The following is a 23,233-nucleotide window of genomic DNA, read 5'->3' as shown; positions in this document are numbered from 1 at the left end:
CTATAGAATTTCTGATGAGTATATGTTGTTGACATATTGTTGATCAGAAATGACGTAGAATTTCTGGAAAGCATATAGGGTTATTTTGAAAGTGTTTTTCAATGGAAAGCCTGGATTAAGCTGCTTGAGCATTAAGCATCAAGATCTATAAGGATAGATCAAAACGCTTAATGGTACTTTCAAATGAGCACATACCTTGACATGATCTTGAAGGTGTTCAAGATGGACCAGTCAAAGAAGGAGTTCTTGCCTGAGTTGTAAGGTACGAAGTTAAGACTTAAAGCTCGACCACGGCAGAATAGAGAGAAAGGACGAAGGTCGTCCCCTATGCTTAAGACGTAGGCTCTTCAGTATGCTATGCTGTGTACCGCACCTGAAGTGTGCCTTGCCATGAGTCAGTCAAGGGGTACAAGAGTGATCCAAGAATGGCTCACAGGACAGCGGTCAAAGTTATCCTTAGTAACTAGTGGACTAAGGAATTTTCTCGATTATGGAGGTGGTAAAAGAGTTCATCGTAAAGGTTACGACGATGCAAGCTTGACACCTATCCGGATAGCTCTGAGTAGAGAGACCGGATACGTATAATGGAGCAACAATTTAGAATAGCTCCGAGTAGAACAGTTATTTGGAATAGCTCCAAATAGAACATGGGAGCTACATCTAGGAGATGACATAGAGATTTGTAAAGCACACACGGATCTGAAAGGTTCAGACCCGTTGACTAAAACCTCTCTCACAAGCAGAACATGACCAAACCCCAGATCTCATTGAGTCTTGATCACATGATGATGTGAACTAGTTTAGTGACACTAGTAAACTCTTTGGATGTTGGTCACATGGTGATGTGACCTGTCAGTGTTAATCACATGCTGATGTGAACTAGATTATTGACTCTAGTGCAAGTGGGAGACTGTTGGAAATATGCCCTAGAGGCAATAATAAAAGTGTTATTATTATATTTCTTTGTTCATGATAATAGTCTTTTATTCATGCTATAACTGTATTATCCGGAAATCGTAATACACGTGTGAATACATAGACCACAATATGTCCCTAGTGGGCCTCTAGTTGACTAGCTCGTTGTGATCAACAGATAGTCATGGTTTCCTGGCTATGGACATTGGATGTCGTTGATAACGGGATCACATCATTAGGAGAATGATGTGATGGACAAGACCCAATCCTAAGCCTAGCACAAAGATCGTGTAGTTCGTATGCTAAAGCTTTTCTAATGTCAAGTATCTTTTCCTTAGACCATGAGATTGTGCAACTCCCAGATACCGTAGGAATGCTTTGGGTGTACCAAACGTCACAACGTAACTGGGTGGCTATAAAGGTGCATTACAGGTATCTCCGAAAGTGTCTGTTGGGTTGGCACGAATTGAGACTGGGATTTGTCACTCCGTGTAAACGGAGAGGTATCTCTGGGCCCACTCGGTAGGACATCATCATAATGTGCACAATGTGACCAAGGGGTTGATCACGGGATGATGTGTTATGGAACGAGTAAAGAGACTTGCCGGTAACGAGATTGAACAAGGTATCGGTATACCGACGATCGAATCTCGGGCAAGTAAAATACCGCTAGACAAAGGGAATTGAATACGGGATTGATTAAGTCCTTGACATCGTGGTTCATCCGATGAGATCATCGTGGAACATGTGGGAGCCAACATGGGTATCCAGATCCCGCTGTTGGTTATTGACCGGAGAACGTCTCGGTCATGTCTACATGTCTCCCGAACCCGTAGGGTCTACACACTTAAGGTTCGGTGACGCTAGGGTTATAAAGGAAGCTTGTATGTGGTTACCGAATGTTGTTCGGAGTCCCGGATGAGATCCCGGACATCACGAGGAGTTCCGGAATGGTCCGGAGGTAAAGATTTATATATGGGAAGTCCTGTTTTGGTCACCGGAAAAGTTTCGGGCGATATCGGTAATGTACCGGGACCACCGGGAGGGTCCCGGGGGTCCACCAAGTGGGGCCACCTGCCCCAGCAGGTTGCGTGGGCCAAGTGTGGGAGGGGACCAGCCCCTAGGAGGGCTGGTGCGCCCCCCACAAGGGTGCAAGGCGCAAGGGAGAGTGGGAGGGGGCAAACCCTAGTCCAGATGGGCCTTAAGGCCCATATTGGTGCGCCTCCCTCTCCTCTCCCCTCTTGGCCGCCACCCCCTTTGCCATCTAGGGCTGGCCGCACCCCTTGGGGGTAGGAAACCCTAAAGGGGGCGCATCCCCCCCTTCCCCTATATATAGTTGAGGTTTGGGGCTGCCATAGACATGAGTTCTCTCCCTCTTGGTGCAGCCCTACCTCTTTCCCTACTCCTCCTCTCCCGTGGTGCTTAGCGAAGCCCTGCTGGATTGCCACGCTCCTCCATCACCACCACGCCGTTGTGCTGCTGTTGGATGGAGTCTTCCTCAACCTCTCCCTCTCTCCTTGCTGGATCAAGGCATGGGAGACGTCACCGGGCTGTACGTGTGTTGAACGCGGAGGTGCCGTCCGTTCGGCACTAGGATCATCGGTGATCTGAATCACGACGAGTACGACTCCATCAACCCCGTTCACTTGAACGCTTCCGCTTAGCGATCTACAAGGGTATGTAGATGCACTCTCCTTCTACTCGTAGCTGGTTTCTCCATAGATAGATCTTGGTGACACGTAGGAAAATTTTGAATTTCTGCTACGTTCCCCAACATTTTTTTGATCAAGTCATACAATTTTCTGGTTAGGATCGAAAGGTAAATGCATTGGTTTATTACTTCAAGAGTTAATAATGGACATGGTAGCATATCAGTTGCAAGCCCAATAATGGACATCATATTTTGTTTCGTGATAACGCACGACATTCAACTATATGTTACAATGCGGCAATTTCTCAGGAGACATTGGATCTGTCTTCTTGGCTCGTGGGCGGGGGCGACACACGCCTCGTCCTCCTTGATGATGGTGGCGGATCGGCATGAACACGGGGGAAGGGGGGAGGGGATCAGGGCAGAGAGCGGGGTGGTTGGTGGGGAGGGGGCTCCTCCTTGACGGTCTATGGGAAAGTACGGTGTGAAGGAAAGAAGTGCCATGACGAAGGTGGCGTGGGCGTCATACGGTTTTAAAGGATAGGGCTCTAGCGGGAAATCGAGTGGGAAGGGAAGGGTTCGACAGGAAAAGGGAAAGTGCGTCGTGGGGTTGTGTTTTTGTTGTGGGGACCAGGTGTTTGAGATAACATGGTGAATTGTTCGGTTAACCAGTGTTGTGGGGACCAGGTGTTTGAGATAACATGGTGAATTGTTCGGTTAATCAGAACCCTCTATATGGGTTTGAATTGGGGGTACAGGCGGTTGGATTTTTGGGAGCCCACTGGACGCTTATTTGGTGTTCGAACATGCTTGGACGTATGAGGAAAAAATGAGCTTCGACCTTAAAGATGACCTTAATCACTTGTTTATTTTATTTACATGCATTATAGCCCGTAGCAACACACGGACATTCTGCTAGTATATTTTATATCATGCTGGAACAGTATTGTTTAGGTGCACGTTGATCATAATGAGGGTCGAATTTGTTTTTTTGAGCGGGTTCCCCCTGTACTTTCATTTTTTTAGGGGTCCTTGTACTTTCATGAGGCAATAGAATATTATCCATAACTAGGTCAAGCCCAACCCCAAACCCAACACCATTGTTGAGAAAATCGTTAACTGGTAACTGCTCGGTTGGCTGGCGAGTAGAGAATTAATAGGCTAATCGGCAAGTTAATCGGTCATTTAATCAATTAATCGGATGATTTATCAGTTTATTGGCTACTCGGTGACCCTATGAATAGGGATTAATCGACAAGTTCACTGGTTAATCGGATGAATTCTTGAACAGGGCCCAACACACACCCACACGGGCCAGCATAATATCTCTACTCCTAATGGACGAATTGGTTGAATAGTCCCCCCCACTTTCAACCAGTTTATTTTCAACCGGTTTATTTTCAACCGGTTTTTCTCCGTCCCACCTCCCACCAGCCCCTCCCACCGGATTTTCTCTTTTCTCGTCTGACCGGCAATACCCAACGTATTTATGGTAATCAATCATAATTAATCCACATATAGTAATAAATTAATCCAGGTATGGTAAGGTCATAACTCAGGAAATTTTGAATATGGCAATTATATGGTAATAAATTTAAATTACCCCAAAGGCTATCAATCCAGATATGGTAAGGCCATAACTCGGGAAATATCGAATATGGTAATAAATTTATCTCTACTCCTAATGGACGAATTGGTTGAATAGTCCCCCCCACTTTCAACCGGTTTATTTTCAACCGGTTTATTTTCAATCGGTTTTTCTTCGTCCCACCTCCCACCAGCCCCTCCCACCGGTTTTTCTCTTTTCTCGTCTGACCGGCAATACCCAACGTATTTATGGTAATCAATCATAATTAATCCACATATAGTAATAAATCAATCCAGGTATGGTAAGGTCATAACTCAGGAAATTTTGAATATGGCAATTATATGGTAATAAATTTAAATTACCCCAAAGGCTATCAATCCAGATATGGTAAGGCCATAACTCGGGAAATATCGAATATGGTAATAAATTTAAATTACCACCAGGTATGGTAAGGCTATCCACGTATAGTAATAAATCATATAGTAATAAATTATAATTAATCCACGTATAGTAATAAATCAATCCAGGTATGGTAAGGTCATAACTCAGGAAATTTTGAATATGGTAATTATATGGTAATAAATTTAAATTACCCCAAAGGCTATCAATCCAGGTATGGTAAGGCCATAACTCGGGAAATACCGAATATGGTAATAAATCAGCGATCCGTCCGCATTACTAGCTCATCCGATAAATCAGCGATCGAGTAATTAAACCGTGCAGTAATTAGTACTCCCTCCGTATTGTTGAGGAACGTTGCAGAAAACAAAAATTTTCCTACTCGTTTCACCAAGATCATCTAGGAGTTCATCTAGCAACGAGTGATTAGATGCATCTACATACCTTTGTAGATCGCGCACGGAAGCGTTCAAAAGAACGGTGATGATGTAGTCGTACTCGACGTGATCCAAATCACCGATGACCAGCGCCGAACGGATGGCACCTCCGCGTTCAACACACGTACGGGACGGGAGACGTCTCATCCTTCTTGATCCAGCAAGGGGGAAGGAGAGGTTGATGAAGATCCAGCAGCACGACGGCGTGGTGGTGGATGCAGGGCGTCACAGCAGCAGGGCTTCGCCGAGACTACGAGGGAGAGACGTAACGAGGGGAGATGGAGGCGCCAGGGGCTGGTGTAAAATCCCTCCTCTCTCCCCCACTATATATAGGGGTGCCAGGGGGGGCTCCGGCCCTAGTAGATGGCATCTACTAGGGGGGGCGGCGGCCAAGGGGAGGTTTCCCTCCCCCAAGGCACCTAGGGGTGCCTTCCACCACATGGACTCTTCCATGGTGGAAACCCTAGGCGCATGGGCCTATAGGGGCTGGTGCCCTTGGCCCATCTAGGCCAAGGCGCACCCCCTACAGCCCATGTGGCCCCCCGGGACAGGTGGCCCCACCCGGTGGACCCCCGGGACCCTTCCGGTGGTCCCGGTACAATACCGATAACCCCGAAACTTGTCCCGATGCCCGAAATAGCACTTCCTATATATAATTCTTTACCTCCGGACCATTCCGGAACTCCTCGTGACGTCCGGGATCTCATCCGGGACTCCGAACAACATTCGGGTTTCTGCATATACATATCTTCATAACCCTAGCGTCACCGAACCTTAAGTGTGTAGACCCTGCGGGTTCGGGAGACAAGCAGACATGACCGAGACGACTCTCCGGACAATAACCAACAGCGGGATCTGGATACCCATGTTGGCCCCCACATGCTCCACGATGATCTCATCGGATGAACCACGATGTCGAGGATTCAATCAATCCCGTACGCTATTCCCTTTGTCTATCGATATATTACTTGCCCGAGATTCGATCGTCGATATCCCAATACCTCGTTCAATCTCGTTACCGGCAAGTCACTTTACTCGTACCGTAATGCATGATCCCGTGACCAGACACTTGGTCACTCTGAGCTCATTATGATGATGCATTACCGAGTGGGCCCAGTGATACCTCTCCGTCATACGGAGTGACAAATCCCAGTCTTGGTCCATGTCACCCAACAGACACTTTCGAAGATACCCGTAGTCTACTTTATAGTCACCCAGTTACGTTGTGACGTTTGGCACACCCAAAGCATTCCTACGGTATCCGGGAGTCACACGATCTCATGGTCAAAGGAATAGATACTTGACATTAGAAAACTCTAGCAAACGAACTATACGATCTTGTGCTATGTTTAGGATTGGGTCTTGTCCATCACATCATTCTCCCAATGATGTGATCTCGTTATCAATGACATCCAGTGTCCATAGTCAGGAAACCATGACTATCTGTTGATCAACGAGCTAGTCAACTAGAGGCTCACTAGGGACATGTTGGTGTCTGTTATTCACACATGTATTACGATTTCCGGATAACACAATTATAGCATGAATAAAGACAATTATCATGAACAAGGAAATATAATAATAATGCTTTTATTATTGCCTCTAGGGCATATTTCCAACAGTCTCACACTTGCACTAGAGTCAATAATCTAGTTACATTGTGATGAATCGAACACCCATGGAATTCTGGTGTTGATCATGTTTTGCTCTAGGGAGAGGTTTAGTCAACGGATCTGCTATATTCAGGTCCGTATGTACTTTACAAATCTCTATGTCTCCATCTTGAACATTTTCACGAATGGAGTTGAAGCGACGCTTGATGTGCCTTGTCTTCTTGTGAAACCTGGGCTCCTTGGCAAGTGCAATAGCTCCAGTGTTGTCACAGAAGAGCTTGATCGGCCCCGACGCATTGGGTATGACTCCTAGGTCGGTGATGAACTCCTTCACCCATATTGCTTCATGTGCTGCCTCCGAGGCTGCCATGTACTCCGCTTCACATGTAGATCCCGCCACGATGCTTTGCTTGCAACTGCACCAGCTTACTGCCCCACCATTCAAAATATACACGTATCCGGTTTGTGACTTAGAGTCATCCAGATCTGTGTCGAAGCTAGCGTCGACGTAACCCTTTACGACGAGCTCTTCGTCACCTCCATAAACGAGAAACATTTCCTTAGTCCTTTTTAGGTACTTCAGGATATTCTTGACCGCTGTCCAGTGTTCCTTGCCGGGATTACTTTGGTACCTTCCTACCAAACTTACGGCAAGGTTAACATCAGGTCTGGTACACAGCATGGCATACATAATAGAACCTATGGCTGAGGCATAGGGGATGACGCTCATCTCTTCTATATCTTCTGCCGTGGTCGGACATTGAGCTGAGCTCAATTTCATACCTTGTAACACAGGTAAGAACCCCTTCTTGGATTGATCCATATTGAACTTCTTCAATATCTTATCAAGGTATGTGCTTTGTGAAAGACCTATGAGGCGTCTCGATCTATCTCTATAGATTTTGATGCCTAATATATAAGCAGCTTCTCCAAGGTCCTTCATTGAAAAACTTTTATTCAAGTAGGCCTTGATGCTGTCCAAGAGTTCTATATCATTTCCCATCAAAAGTATGTCGTCTACATATAATATGAGAAATGCTACAGAGCTCCCACTCACTTTCTTGTAAACGCAGGCTTCTCCATAAGTCTGTGTAAACCCAAACGCTTTGATCATCTCATCAAAGCGAATGTTCCAACTCCGAGATGCTTGCACCAGCCCATAAATCGAGCGTTGGAGCTTGCACACTTTGTCAGCATTCTTAGGATCGACAAAACCTTCCGGCTGCATCATATACAATTCTTCCTTAAGGAAACCATTAAGGAATGCGGTTTTGACGTCCATTTGCCATATTTCGTAATCATAGAATGCGGCAATTGCTAACATGATTCGGACGGACTTCAGCTTCGCTACCGGTGAGAAAGTCTCATCGTAGTCAACCCCTTGAACTTGTCGATAACCCTTAGCGACAAGCCGAGCTTTATAGATGGTCACATTACCATCCGCGCCTGTCTTCTTCTTAAAGATCCATTTATTTTCTATGGATCGCCGCTCAATGGGCAAGTCAGTTAAAGTCCATACTTCGTTTTCATACATGGATCCTATCTCGGATTTCATGGCTTCTAGCCATTTGTCGGAATCCGGGCCCGCCATTGCTTCTTCATAGTTCGAAGGTTCACCATTGTCTAACAGCATGATTTCCAAGACAGGGTTGCCGTACCACTCTGGTACGGAACGTGTCCTTATGGACCTTCGAATTTCAGTAGGGGCTTGATCAGAAGTATCTTGATCATTGTCATTAACTTCCTCTCTAGTCGGTGCAGGCACCTCAGGAACATTTTCTTGAGTTGCGCCATTTTCCAGTTCAAGAGGTAATACTTCATCAAGCTCTACTTTCCTCCCACTTACTTCTTTCGAGAGAAACTCTTTCTCCAGAAAGGACCCATTCTTGGCAACAAAGATCTTGCCTTCGGATCTGAGGTAGAAGGTGTACCCAATAGTTTCTTTTGGGTATCCTATGAAGACGCATTTTTCCGACTTGGGTTCGAGCTTTTCAGGTTGAAGTTTCTTGACATAAGCATCGCATCCCCAAACTTTTAGAAACGACAGCTTAGGTTTCTTCCCAAACCATAATTCATACGGTGTCGTCTTAAAGGATTTCGACGGAGCCCTATTTAAAGTGAATGCGGCAGTCTCTAAAGCATAGCCCCAAAAGGATAGCGGTAAATCGGTAAGAGACATCATAGATCGCACCATATCTAATAGAGTGCGATTACGACGTTCGGACACACCATTACGCTGAGGTGTTCCAGGCGGCGTGAGTTGTGAAACTATTCCACATTTTCTTAAGTGTGCCCCAAACTCGTGACTCAAGTATTCTCCTCCACGATCTGATCGTAGAAACTTGATTTTCCTGTCACGTTGATTTTCAACCTCACTCTGAAATTCCTTGAACTTTTCAAAGGTTTCAGACTTGTGTTTCATTAAGTAGATATAACCATACCTACTTAAATCATCAGTGAGGGTGAGAACATAACGATAGCCACCGCGAGCCTCAACACTCATTGGACCGCACACATCAGTATGTATGATTTCCAATAAGTCGGTTGCTCGCTCCATTGTTCCTGAGAACGGAGTCTTGGTCATTTTACCCATAAGGCATGGTTCGCATGTGTCAAATGATTCATAATCAAGAGACTCTAAAAGTCCATCAGCATGGAGCTTCTTCATGCATTTGACACCTATGTGACCAAGGCGGCAGTGCCACAGGTATGTGGGACTATCATTATCAACCTTACTTCTTTTGGTACTCACATTATGAACATGTGTAGCATCACGTTCGAGATTCATAAAGAATAAACCATTCACCATAGGAGCATGACCATAAAACATATCTCTCATAAAAATGGAACAACCATTATTCTCAAATTTAAAAGAGTAGCCATCTCGAATTAAACGAGATCCCGATACAATGTTCATGCTCAAAGCTGGCACTAAATAACAATTATTAAGGTTTAAAACTAATCCCGAAGGGAGATGCAGAGGTAGCATGCCGACGGCGATCACATTGACCTTGGAACCATTCCCGACGTGCATCGTCACCTTGTCCTTTGCCAGTTTCCGCTTATTCCGCAGCCCCTGCTTTGAGTTACAAATGTGAGCAACTGCACCGGTATCAAATACCCAGGAGCTACTACGGGCACTAGTAAGGTACACATCAATTACATGTATATCACATATACCTTTTGTTTTGCCGGCCTTCTTATCCGCTAAGTACTTAGGGCAGTTCCGCTTCCAGTGACCGCTTCCCTTGCAATAAAAGCACTCAGTCTCGGGCTTGGGTCCATTCTTTGGCTTCTTCCCGGCAGCTTGCTTGCTGGGCGCGGCAACCTCCTTGCCGTCCTTCTTGAAGTTCTTTTTACCCTTGCCTTTCTTGAACTTAGTGGTTTTATTGACCATCAACACTTGATGTTCCTTCCTGACTTCTACCTCTGCTGATTTCAGCATAGCAAATACTTCAGGAATGGTCTTTTCCATCCCCTGCATATTGAAGTTCATCACAAAGCTCTTGTAGTTTGGTGGAAGCGACTGGAGGATTCTGTCAATGACCGCATCATCCGGGAGATTAACTCCCAGCTGAGTCAAGCGGTTATGCAACCCAGACATAGTGAGTATGTGCTCACTGACAGAACTGTTTTCCTCCATCTTACAGCTGAAGAATTTGTCGGAGACTTCATATCTCTCGACCCGGGCATGAGCTTGGAAAACCATTTTCAGCTCTTCGAACATCTCATATGCTCCATGTCTCTCAAAACGCTTTTGGAGCCCCGGCTCTAGGCTATAAAGCATGCCGCACTGAACGAGGGAGTAGTCATCGGAACGTGCCTGCCAAGCGTTCATAACATCTTGTTCTGCAGGGAGAACGGGTGCGTCACCAAGCGGTGCTTGTAGGACATAATCTTTCTTGGCAGCTATGAGGATGATCCTCAGGTTCCGGACCCAGTCCGTATAGTTGCTGCCATCGTCTTTCAGCTTGGTTTTCTCTAGGAACGCGTTGAAGTTGAGGACTACGTTGACCATTTAATCTACAAGACATATTGTAAAATATTTAGACTAAGTTCATGATAATTAAGTTCAACTAATCAAACTATTAATGAACTCCCACTTAGATTAGACATCCCTCTAGTCATCTAAGTATTACATGATCCGAGTTAAACTAGACCGTGTCCGATCATCACGTGAGACGGACTAGTCAACATCGGTGAACATCTTCATGTTGATCGTATCTTCTATACGACTCATGCTCGACCTTTCGGTCTTCTGTGTTCCGAGGCCATGTCTGTACATGCTAGGCTCGTCAAGTCAACCTAAGTGTTTGCATGTGTAAATCTGTCTTACACCCGTTGTATGTGAACGTCTGAATAAAACACCCGATCATCACGTGGTGTTTTGAAACAGCGAACTGTCACAACGGTGCACAGTTAGGGGGAACACTTCTTGAAATTAGTATGAGGGATCACCTTATTTACTACCGTTGTTCTAAGTAAACAAGATGCAAAACATGATAAACATCACATGCAATCAAATAATAAACGTGACATGATATGGCCAATATCACATAGCTCCTTTGATCTCCATCTTGGGGCTCCATGATCATCTTGTCACCGGCTTGACACCATGATCTCCATCATCATGATCTCCATCATCGTGTCTCCATGAAGTTGCTCGCCAACTATTACTTCTACTACTATGGCTAACGCGTTTAGCGATAAAGTAAAGGAATTTACATGGCGTTTCTTGATGACACGCAGGTCATATAAAAGAATAAAGACAACTCCTATGGCTCCTGCCGGTTGTCATACTCATCGACATGCAAGTCGTGAATCCTATTACAATAGCATGAACATCTCATACATCACATATAGATCATTCATCATTCATCACAACTTTGGCCATATCATATCACAAACCACTTGCTGCAAAAACAAGTTAGACGTCCTCTAATTGTTGTTGCAAGTTTTACGTGGCTGAATTAGGGTTCTAGCAAGAACGTTTTCTTACCTACGTTAAAGCCACAACGTGATTTGTCAACTTCTATTTACCCTTCATAAGGACCCTGTTCATCGATTCCGCTCCAACTAAAGTAGGAGAGACAGACACCCGCCAGCCACCTTATGCAACTAGTGCATGTTAGTCGGTGGAACCGGTCTCACGTAAGCGTATGTGTAAGGTTGGTCCGGGCCGCTTCATCCTACAATACCGCTGAAGCAAGAAAGGACTAGTAACGGCAAGAAAGTTGACAAATCTACGCCCACAACAAATTGTGTTCTACTCGCGCAAGAAGAACTACGCATAGACCTAGCTCATGATGTCACTGTTGGGGAACGTTGCAGAAAACAAAAAATTTCCTACTCGTTTCACCAAGATCATCTAGGAGTTCATCTAGCAACGAGTGATTAGATGCATCTACATACCTTTGTAGATCGCGCACGGAAGCGTTCAAAAGAACGGTGATGATGTAGTCATACTCGACGTGATCCAAATCACCGATGACCAGCGCCGAACGGACGGCACCTCCGCGTTCAACACACGTACGGGACGGGAGACGTCTCCTCCTTCTTGATCCAGCAAGGGGGAAGGAGAGGTTGATGAAGATCCAGCAGCACGACGGCGTGGTGGTGGATGCAGGGCGTCACAGCAGCAGGGCTTCGCCGAGACTACGAGGGAGAGACGTAACGGGGGGAGATGGAGGCGCCAGGGGCTGGTGTAAAATCCCTCCTCTCTCCCCCACTATATATAGGGGTGCCAGGGGGGCGCCAGCCCTAGTAGATGGCATCTACTAGGGGGGGCGGCGGCCAAGGGGAGGTTTCCCTCCCCCAAGGCACCTAGGGGTGCCTTCCACCACATGGACTCTTCCATGGTGGAAACCCTAGGCGCATGGGCCTATAGGGGCTGGTGCCCTTGGCCCATCTAGGCCAAGGCGCACCCCCTACAGCCCATGTGGCCCCCCGGGACAGGTGGCCCCACCCGGTGGACCCCCGGGACCCTTCCGGTGGTCCCGGTACAATACCGATAACCCCGAAACTTGTCCCGATGCCCGAAATAGCACTTCCTATATATAATTCTTTACCTCCGGACCATTCCGGAACTCCTCGTGACGTCCGGGATCTCATCCGGGACTCCGAACAACATTCGGGTTTCTGCATATACATATCTTCATAACCCTAGCGTCACCGAACCTTAAGTGTGTAGACCCTGCGGGTTCGGGAGACAAGCAGACATGACCGAGACGACTCTCCGGTCAATAACCAACAGCGGGATCTGGATACCCATGTTGGCCCCCACATGCTCCACGATGATCTCATCGGATGAACCACGATGTCTAGGATTCAATCAATCCCGTACGCTATTCCCTTTGTCTATCGATATATTACTTGCCCGAGATTCGATCGTCGGTATCCCAATACCTCGTTCAATCTCGTTACCGGCAAGTCACTTTACTCGTACCGTAATGCATGATCCCGTGACCAGACACTTGGTCACTCTGAGCTCATTATGATGATGCATTACCGAGTGGGCCCAGTGATACCTCTCCGTCATACGGAGTGACAAATCCCAGTCTTGGTCCATGTCACCCAACAGACACTTTCGGAGATACCCGTAGTCTACCTTTATAGTCACCCAGTTACGTTGTGACGTTTGGCACACCCAAAGCATTCCTACGGTATCCGGGAGTCACACGATCTCATGGTCAAAGGAATAGATACTTGACATTAGAAAACTCTAGCAAACGAACTATATGATCTTGTGCTATGTTTAGGATTGGGTCTTGTCCATCACATCATTCTCCCAATGATGTGATCTCGTTATCAATGACATCCAGTGTCCATAGTCAGGAAACCATGACTATCTGTTGATCAACGAGCTAGTCAACTAGAGGCTCACTAGGGACATGTTGGTGTCTGTTATTCACACATGTATTACGATTTCCGGATAACACAATTATAGCATGAATAAAGACAATTATCATGAACAAGGAAATATAATAATAATGCTTTTATTATTGCCTCTAGGGCATATTTCCAACACGTATATGGAAGGAACCGCCGGAGTATTCCATAGATTAGCCACAGGATTTTGGCAATCTCGCTGTGGCATCTCGGATTTCGGAAATCACGCGCCCGCAGACGCCGCCGTAACCCCCCCTGCAACCACCGCCGGAGTCGGAGGCGAACGCGATCGCAATCGCGACGTGTATATATATACAAGGACGTACTACGTGCACAAGGGCCTGCAAGCAAACCCCAGTGCTCCTGATCACCATGCATTTCTTCCATGTCGTCATGGCGTGGATGTTCCCGTGCGCCGTGTGGGCGTCGATGGCGCCGGCCGTGGCGACGGCAGCGACCACGGACGGCGCTTCGAGCGTTGAGCAGGGCAACTCCTCGTCGCCGGCGTTCGGCCCTGGCGAAGCTAAGGTGGCCTCCGACCCGGGCTCCTCCCTGGCGTCGAGGTCGTCCACCTCCTCCTCCTTGCTCGGCGCCCGAAGCAGCTCGTCGAACAGCGCGCGCTCACCGGTGAGGGAGGGCGGTGACACGGCCGCACGGAAGGGCCACGCGCTAAGGCGGTGCCTGCGCAGGTTTGCCAGAAATCTGCAGCGCGCCGGTGCTGCGGACGAGCGGCCAGACGGGCGCGGGAGACGGAAGGGCCGAGCGACGAAGCCGGACGGGAGGGTCGCCGCCGGCGAGGACGGCACCGCCCGGGCGAGGGAGGAGGCCGTCGCGAGCGCGATCGCCTACTGCAAGGCTGCGTTTTGATTTTGGCCGAAAAAATGGTTTCGGCCATCTCGGCCTGGGGCGAAAAGTATATTTAGGCCGAAATTGCTCAAATTTGGTAAATTTTGGTCAAATTTAAGTCAAATCGCAGTTAAAATTTGATCAAATTTCAGCCGAAATTTTTGAAAATGGCCGAAATTCGGCCATCTCAGCCTAGGGCGAAAAAAAGCTCAAACCGAAAATCAAAACACAGCTGCAAGGAGTCGAGCCGGCAGCGCTGCAGGCCGCCGTTGGCTCCCTCGCCCAGCTTGGACGGCTGGCTCCTCGTTCGTCCGGAGGAGGAGATCGGCACCAGCGCCACGAGCGCCGTCTCGCCCTGCGAGTGCGAGGCGCAGGGCACCTCGAGCGCCGCCGCCCCCCACCACGGCCACGCGGCCTGCGACGGTACGTGTTGTCAACCGATCCGTCGGTCGATCTGCTCTGCTGCACCCGTGCACGTCTAAACCGTCGTTGATCTCCTTTGTGCAGCAGAATGCGGCGGCAGCAGGCCGTCGACGGTGGAAACTCGGCGAGGTCCAGCCGGGGAGATGGAAAAGGGTGACGCTTTCGACGGGCTTGACGGGGACGTCGCCATTGAAGAATAGCTCGGGGTCCGTCTCACATGAGGCGAAGCAAACAGTTTTTCGTAATCTAGAGGACCTTGTCTTACGTACCTTCGATCTTGTATGATCTGTCCATATCAGTGTGCGAGTAGTAGTAATATGATTGTAGTAAGATATGTCCATATCAATTGTCGATCTTATTCTTATATGATATGATGGCTTGCAGCGTTCCTAAGATCTAACGAGAATCTCCTGGAGTTAACGACACAATCGTTCGATTGTTTCTGAATCAGACTGCAATTTTGAAGCTTAATTGGCAAAGGAGTTAAGATATAGACAATCCTATTTATTCGAACTAGCTTTGCTGAATCGAAAGAAAAGAGACAACTTGGATTCAATCAAAAGAAATTAGAAGATTTTAGTACTGGCATGTATTCACCTCAATCAAAAGAAACTAGGTCACCACTATATGCTCTGTTTGTACTCTACACATGAGGAATATATTCACCTTTAACTTCTTTTTTTTGCGAAAATAAGACTTTCATTCATCAACCACGGTCATTACACTCCAGATTTTACATAGAGCGTGAATTCCATCCGGTGCATGCCCATGCACGTTGAATTATCAAATGAGTATAAAGTTGGTCTTTTTTTTAACTACTACACTCCAGATTCTCGAGCATGGAGATAGGCGAGTTGTAGACCAAGAGCTGGTACAGATATAGGCGAGTTATAGACAAGAGCTGGTGGGCAGCAAGAAACGCATGCACACCAAAGAACAAATCTGAGTCACATGCCTACTTCTATTGGTTTCTACAAAGAGCGGCTAGCTTAGATCTTAGACCAGTCGGTCACTGTCGAGGTCGCCAAGGTGATCTTATAGCACCGCCGTGGGGATTTCTCATATGATTTTATGTAGGCAAGCCGCAAGCGGTGGTGGTGATTGGCTGGGTGGTGTCGCTGCCTTGGGAAGAGACGAAGTGATGGTAAAAGTAAGCAGGATCCGATGATTCTTCCATGGGGATAGCCAAAGTCAAGATGTCGACTACAGACTCGTCGCAGACTTGCAGTGAACCTGGATGCGGCGAGCCTGATTTGTGGATCGATGGCAGGTCTTGACTTTGTTAGGCTGGGATTGGATGGTTGCGGAGGGTGGTGTGCTTGGTTGGGTTCCCATGGAAGAATGTGGCCTCCTCGTGGATCTGGTCATGCCCATCCTAGAGAACATTGTGTCCCTAGCTCCCTCGAGGAGCAAGGAGAGTGCAAGCGGCAGCAGGGGGTGGGGGTAGATGTGGGGAGGGATGTCGGCGGCTGCTCGAGGTCATCATGATGAAACCCTTGACGTCCCATCTTTATCAATGGAAGTGGAAGAGCACGAAGTCGAGATTGGATAAGAGTTTGAGTTCTTTTTGGCACCGATCGGTTCCCCACTTTAGAGATGTATTTTTTTTGCGTGCGAGCAAACAGTGGGTTGATTCTAAAAGGGATAAGCACTTTTCAACAGAAGTGCATGACAGACCAAAAATATGACCTCATTTTATTCGTTTGATAGATATCGTATTATTCGTTGTTGTTCGTTCGGTGAAATTTCCTAATATTTGATTGTTGTGTTTCTAATTAGAGCACCCCATAATCACCCAATATGAGGGGATGATAAATGAAAGATACTGATTATAAATTTTGAAGAGCCCGTGGCAACGCACGGGCGTTATACTAGTTATCCATAATTAGCTCAAGTCCATCTCCAAACCGAACACACACCCTAACCACCCACGGGCCGTATTGAACTCTAAATCGGTCGACTCTCCCGTAACCCAACCCCAGCCCACGCGCGAAGATCTCTCTTCGTCTTGCACGGCCTCGAAGGGAGACCTAGATCTATTTTTGCCCCTATATATGCTGGTCAGACCGAGAGCAAACCTCAAATCCCAGCCCTGAAACCCTAGCCGCAATCTGCCTCGACTTCTTTCCAACCTTCATCCATGGTACCTCCCTTTATCCATCTTCGTATTTTCTTGGTGTATGATTGGGGATTGCTTGTGATGATTCAGGTCCGAGAGGATCTTAGCGGATTTCGGTGAGGCGGATTCGTCCGCCGTTGATCGATTCATGTTGTTACACACGCTGAAGCTTTCCCTCCAATTCGATTGCCGATCCCTTGTCTTCTCTGGTGATTTCTTTTCGTTTATCGAAGTAGGTTGGGTCGTGATGGTTCATCTCAAAATGTCGGTGTGGCGGATTCATCCGCCGCTGATCGAATCATGCTCTTACACACGATGGAGGCTTTTTTATTCCGATGTTTCCGTTCTCACTTTCTCTTTTCTTCTTGGTTTTCCTGAGATGCGACGCGATGATGATTCATATAGGTTTTTCGGCAGTGGTGGCATATGTCGCCGTGAGCTTTCAAACCAAAAACGACTTCTCATTCCAGTGAGCATCGCCCTTTTAACATGGTTCTTGCCTCGTATGTTCGTTCGTTTCTTGAATTCATCTCGTCTCGGTGAAGAGCTCTCGACCATAGGAAGTGCCGTATGACACTGTAAACAGCAGCTGCTTCTCCGCCGCTGCAAGTGTCCGTCCTCTTTATCATAACCTCTGTGGTTTGGTCTGGGATGGAAATACCCATTTGCACCAGCTTGATTCAGCTGTGTGCGTGATTTTAAACGGGTCTCTGAGGGACTTATGCAGCGCCTTCTATTCTTTCTCTTAACCTAGATCGTTTTGGTGTTTTTGATTGGGCCCGATGCCACGTCTCCGGTAGCTACAGCCTTGACCGGAGATGCTACATTGTGCCGAGAGGGAGTTCTTGGACGTTTCACATTTGATAGGAACCTGTGGCTGTGAATCAGTTGGTACACAGAGCCGTTTTTTGTGATTACACATTTTGATTGCATAACCATAATATAGTACTAGTTGCTGTTGGTGATTTGAAATTTGGGTAAATCATTGGCGATGATGATAAAATTTAGGCTTGTTTCTGAAAACATTCGCAGTTGCCGTCTAAGAGCTTTCGCCCTACCAGGCTTGAGAGCTAATGCTGCTAATTCCTTCCTTGGATGTCTGAGCCATGTTGATTTCCCCAATTTAATATTCTTTTTTGGTGTCTGCTTTATGCTTCTGTGTAGAATATACGAATAAGGTAGCTGTGCAGAGAGCAGCGGGAGATATGAATGAATGTTAGCAAAACCATGAATTTCAGCTGTACAAACTACCATTAGATGCACAATTTGCTCATTAATTTTGCAGTTTATAACCTGGTTTTAGATACAATGAATGAAATTGTTTGGTTTTTGTTGAGGACGGTGAAGATTGATATTTGGTCTCGTTCGTCGTAACTGGCATTCGTTTGCCTTGCTGACCATACTGCTATATCACCACCCATATTCTGAGTCCTCCAAATAAATGTTTCACATTTTTGGTATCTTCATTTTGTCTGATGTTTGGTGGCTGTTGTCTCATTTTTTTGAGTAGTATTTTATGTTGTTTTAAAAAATTGTTCTTCATACCTATGATGAGTTGCGAACTGTATTGCCTACATTGTTTGATCAATACTATGAGAAGCTTATGCAACTTCTGAGGATGAACCAATACAGAAGAATAAATGGATTTTAAAAATATAACATCTTTTTTGTTTTGCAAGTATTTTAATTTTGTTTTTCAGCCAGAGGAGATTCATAGTTCAGATGGTCTAACTGTGATCAGTTGAACAAATAGTCTTCTGCTGCTATCTGATGGCTATTACAACAACTACTTTTGCTCTGCTGTATGTCTAGTGCAGTTGGAACTGATTAGAGGGTGTTTGTTTTCAGGGACTTATTGGTTTAGGGACTTAAAAAAGTCCCTAAGTCCCATCTAAACCAAACAGAGGGACTTATAGGGACTTAAATTGGGCACTTGGGACTTATGAAATAAGAATCTCAAGGATGTAGGGACTTATAGTTGTAATATGGTTTTTTTAGTCCATCTTAAGTCTCAGGAACCAAACAGGCAGGGAATTTTTAGGGACTTAGTTGGGACTAAAAAAATCCTAGTACTTGTGAACCAAACAGGGCCTCAATTTATTCCGGAATCTGGATTCTGCCGCAGCTTCTGCTAGACCTTCATATGTTGATAAAGTTGGTGGACTGCTGCACGCCCTAAAGCTGTCTGATCTCCATGTCCTCGACTGAGCAGTGCTTGGTTAAATAATTGCTGAATTGATTTTGGCTGCTGGTCTAACTTGGTCATGCATGGCATATCAAGGGAAAGAGCTGTAATTTGTTTGGAAGTTGTGACTTTTTGGGTTTGTTATTCAGAGGTCTGTACTCATGAGAGCTTGTGACCGTATCAATGCACCGAAGGAGGTTCAATACAGCGCGGATTCATCCCAGCGAAGCTCTATTGCAATGCAGCACGGGCAGTGCAACCAGCAGCTTAGGCAACATCGTTTGAGTTGCAGCACCGCCCGGGCTCTGAGGGCCTCCAGCGATGCTCCATTGCAACCGGCAGAGCCCCCCTGGTTAGCATGTGCTGCTTGCCAGAGGCAAACACACCCCTTGCCGTTCGACTCCAGAACCGGCTACTCTACCGTGCCTCTGGGCACGGCAGAGTGCCGTGCTTATTACGCACCACCAGCGTGCACATTGATATGGGCCAGAAAGAGAAGTGCAGCGCTGCACGCAGCGCATCCACGGCTGGTACTGCGTCGCGATTTGGACCAGCTGCAAGTGCTACTTGGCGTATAAGAGCGGCGAAAGCGAGCGCTGTGCTGCGTATTTGCTGTATTCGGTGTACCGTGCACTGTCAGGGCGACTGACGCACACCTGCAGAGCACTGTGCGGGCGCAGGATGAAGGACGCAATATTACCGTTGTGATGAACACTGTAACGGAAAAACTTCACCAGCTGCATGTATGTAAGGCCCATGCACCAGCTGTGGACAGTACCAATCGTTTTGCCCGTTCTCCTTCTAACACGCACACAAGCACCTCGAGTTGCCGCGTTCCGTCGACGCCGCCGTGCCGCGATGTCCTAGAGCTCATCTTCCGCTCGTCGTCTTCGGACACCCCCGTCCCCCGCTGCCATTGATCCTGTGCCCGAGGTGTGCCGGGACAAGGACTAGATGGTTTGTCTCTGGGACAGACCGGAACCCTGGCGTCCGTTTTTACAAGTGCCTGAACCAGGGAGTAAGTCTGTTTTTTGAACACCCATCCATCAGATGTTGCCGTTTTCTGCTGTTGCGTTGTGTTTTCTTGTTCATCATTCAGTTTTGGAACTGACGCAGGACGGAGGCCCGTGCGACTTTTGGTTGTGGGATGCATAATGCCGGGGCACGCGTGCTTCTGCAACCAAACACGGGTTCATAATTACAAAAACGATTTCTAGGACCTTTTTCCGCCAGGATTGATTCAGACTATATTCTCCCCCATATCACACATTCAGACTGATGCAAAAAAAGTGACCAAACTTCTACAAATTGGACTGTACTAAGTATATCCTTTCCCCTTGCATTGTTTGAACACTCAACAATGCCAACATACAAACGGATGTTCAGCGGCGAGAATGAAAATTTTGGACAAAGTAACTTAACCATACAAGTCAACTGGTTCCCAGTACTAGCAGTTTAATCCTTCTCTGTCAACGGAACTTAAACCATTATTTTTACTGCAGTGGCAATGATAATTTTCAGCAAACGAACGACCGGGTATGGCTTAAGGAAAACTACTAAGAACTTTTCAGCTAGTGATGTTTGAGCGCCAGTCTTTATCCCCAATTTGACCAAACTAATGAAACTTCTCTCATCAGCTCGTATGAATGCGATCAAGAAAATACACATTTGCCCCAGGCGACAGAAAAATTAGTATGTACCTGCGCTTCCAGCCAACGCGGATGGTGGTGTTAGCCGAAGCCGGTCCGCTGTGACGTAGGGACTGCACGGCGCAACTCGAGACGGCGGCCGGCGTCTCGTCGCCGACTCGTGCCGACGGCAGGACCACGACCCCAGAACTGAATGTCGTGCACGAATCCGCCGCGCCACTGCGGCCGCTGGACTGGACGGAGTTGTGCGAGATGACGGCAGGGGTCGCGCACCCGGACGCCACATCTCCGCCTCCAGAGCTGAAGGTCTTGCAGGACGCCTCGGAAAACTCGCCATCGGCCAAGCCACGCCTTGATCCAACTGACCCACGCCCGGCGAGACCGGTCAGACGGCCGAATCCGACGAGCCTGCGGCCGAATCGGGCGCAGCGTCGCCGCCCCCGCCCAAAACGCACGGCGCCTCGTGCACCACTCGATCCCTAGCAACCAAGATTGATCTGCAGCACCGGCGACCGGGGCGAGCTCGTTAGATCTAGATTTTGACCAAGAGGAAGGGATTCACTAACCCAGAGTCCAACGCCTCCGGCGTAGTCGCTCCGGGGATCGGCATGAGCAGATCCAGGCGGAACAGGAAGCAACCCGGCTGCTATTGTGGCTCAGCTTGTTCTTCGCCCAGCAAGAACGGGAAAGGGGCTCGTGCGAGACCAAGCACATGCTCTCAATCTGTGTCGCCACCAGTCCAGTCCGTACATAGCTTTAGGCCAAATCGCCGGCCCCGCGGAACAGTAAACCAATGCCCCCACATTGTACGTCTTGCACAGCACACCCACTTTTTGTGTCGGATAAGTACCACGGCCGGACCCCACGAGGTCGACGTGCTGCAGGGTATTTGCATGTATCACGCGTTGTATCTCTATTTTTTTTTTGCGATGGATTGTATCTCTATTTTATTCCTTTTGCTAATCAAACTGCACGCATCACCACACCGCGCGCGACCGGCCGGATAACTGCGTGCAGCTTTTTTATTTTTTGAGACAAACTGTGTGCAGCTGCCGCTGCGTGCAGTTCGTCCACTCTCGGGCCAGAAAGGCTTACCTCCTGACCGAAAGTCTATCTTAACTAGCCCAGACGTTCAGCTGCATCACGCTTTCCTTAAAAAAAACTAATGCATCAAGCGGCTGGACAGGTAAAAAGAAAAATTAACTATTTTCCTAACTATTTCCCAACCCCTCAATAAACTATTGCCCCTATAAAATACTAATTTATTATTATTGACTAATTACCTATTAATTATTTTTTGGCAGGACCTATTAATTAGTTAATATACACGAGCAACATTTAAAAATGAAAATGAACTCATATTGGCTAACATGTTTCCCCATACATGTATTAAAATTTGTACAACTATTTTTTCATAAAAAATGGTTTCTTAATTTATTTTAATTTTATTAGTTTTATTGGTATATTTTTATTTTGGTGGATTCGTTTTTTTTTCACGCTACTTGTGTAACTACAGCATGTCCCCCTATCGCACGCTCACAATCACAAGGTTGTCGGTCGTGCACAACTATATGTTCACCTATCTTTCATCTTTCATAGATGCCAATAAGAGCAGTGGAATTATTTTACCCGTGAGTTGAGTGCTGCTAAAACATGTTAGGGAGGGTCAGAAGGTCAGAAGATTATTTTAAAACATGTCCAACAAACATGACTGCCGCTGAGGGTCTCTCCTTGCTCCTCCCTCGCCGTCGCCAGGGGGTGCGGCCAGGCGAAACCTGGTTGTCGCCTGCTGCTATGAGCCCTTTCTTGCTTCCTCGCGTGGGCGCTGTGGCGCGGGACGGGGTGCCCTTGCCGGGATGTAGCGCGGACGGCGGGCGCCGCAGCGCGGCGGCGCGCCGGTGCTCCTCTACATCCCGGGGCTCCATTGTAGTGGTGGTGGTGAGTACCCTCTCGGTCGTGTGGGCGGCGAGAGGTGTATCGGCGGGTGGCTCGGGCATTTGCTCTTCTCATCGGCATTGGTGATACCCCGATCTGGACCTAGGGTGTTGGGCTCGTCACGCTTGTCCCGGAGACCTCATGGTGGCGCGTGTGACTCGGCATTGTATGGGAGCTGCCCCTCCGTCTTGTATCATTCGGCCATGTACTTTATTCGGGTGTTGTTTTATATATAAAGTGGGACGAAAGTCTATTTTGAGACAAACATATTGGCTAAAAGAAATTTTTGAATAAAACCTTGAGACAAAACAATACAAATAAAACCATTTTTATAATATTAGTTCATTTTCATTTTATGCATGTTGCTCATGTATATTAACTAATAGGTAATTAGTCTTTTGAGACAATAATAGTAAATTAGTATTTTATAGGGGAAATGGTATTTTTTTAGGGGTTGAAAAATAGTTAATTAGTTTTTTAGCAACGGAAATCATCAATTGGTTTTTTTAGTTGATGGAAATCATTTTTTATAGTCAAGGAAATCGTTAAAATATTGAACACAAGGAAATCGTTAATTAGTTGACT

General features: G+C 47.0%; 2 long non-coding RNA genes and 7 other non-coding genes across 9 annotated transcripts; 8 read left to right on the top strand and 1 right to left on the bottom strand.

Moving 5' to 3' along the window:
- The first annotated feature begins 16,685 nt into the window (after positions 1-16,685).
- Positions 16,686-19,229, top strand: LOC119316411. Its single transcript, XR_005152979.1, has 2 exons — positions 16,686-16,903; positions 18,728-19,229. It is a non-coding gene; the product is annotated as an uncharacterized LOC119316411 (long non-coding RNA).
- Positions 16,952-17,051, top strand: LOC119319834. Its single transcript, XR_005154657.1, has one exon. It is a non-coding gene; the product is annotated as a small nucleolar RNA R11/Z151 (small nucleolar RNA).
- Positions 17,263-17,357, top strand: LOC119319835. Its single transcript, XR_005154658.1, has one exon. It is a non-coding gene; the product is annotated as a small nucleolar RNA Z152/R70/R12 (small nucleolar RNA).
- On the top strand, positions 17,413-17,598 carry LOC119319825. Its single transcript, XR_005154649.1, has one exon. It is a non-coding gene; the product is annotated as a small nucleolar RNA Z112 (small nucleolar RNA).
- Positions 17,656-17,801, top strand: LOC119319849. Its single transcript, XR_005154670.1, has one exon. It is a non-coding gene; the product is annotated as a small nucleolar RNA snoR2/U65 (small nucleolar RNA).
- Positions 17,866-17,986, top strand: LOC119319692. The gene has a single exon (XR_005154569.1). It is a non-coding gene; the product is annotated as a small nucleolar RNA SNORD14 (small nucleolar RNA).
- On the top strand, positions 18,216-18,311 carry LOC119319820. Its single transcript, XR_005154645.1, has one exon. It is a non-coding gene; the product is annotated as a small nucleolar RNA Z43 (small nucleolar RNA).
- On the top strand, positions 18,419-18,501 carry LOC119319749. Its single transcript, XR_005154612.1, has one exon. It is a non-coding gene; the product is annotated as a small nucleolar RNA SNORD34 (small nucleolar RNA).
- A 417-nt stretch (positions 19,230-19,646) lies between the features above and the next one.
- Positions 19,647-21,497, bottom strand: LOC119316410. The gene is made up of 2 exons (XR_005152978.1): positions 20,765-21,497; positions 19,647-20,238 (listed from the first exon to the last, which is right to left on the bottom strand). It is a non-coding gene; the product is annotated as an uncharacterized LOC119316410 (long non-coding RNA).
- Positions 21,498-23,233: the final 1,736 nt, after the last annotated feature.

Source organism: Triticum dicoccoides, chromosome 6A (genome assembly GCF_002162155.2).
Source record: "Triticum dicoccoides isolate Atlit2015 ecotype Zavitan chromosome 6A, WEW_v2.0, whole genome shotgun sequence".
In the NCBI taxonomy this organism is placed as follows: Eukaryota; Viridiplantae; Streptophyta; class Magnoliopsida; order Poales; family Poaceae; genus Triticum; species Triticum dicoccoides.
This window is presented reverse-complemented; position numbering and strand designations above follow the sequence as displayed.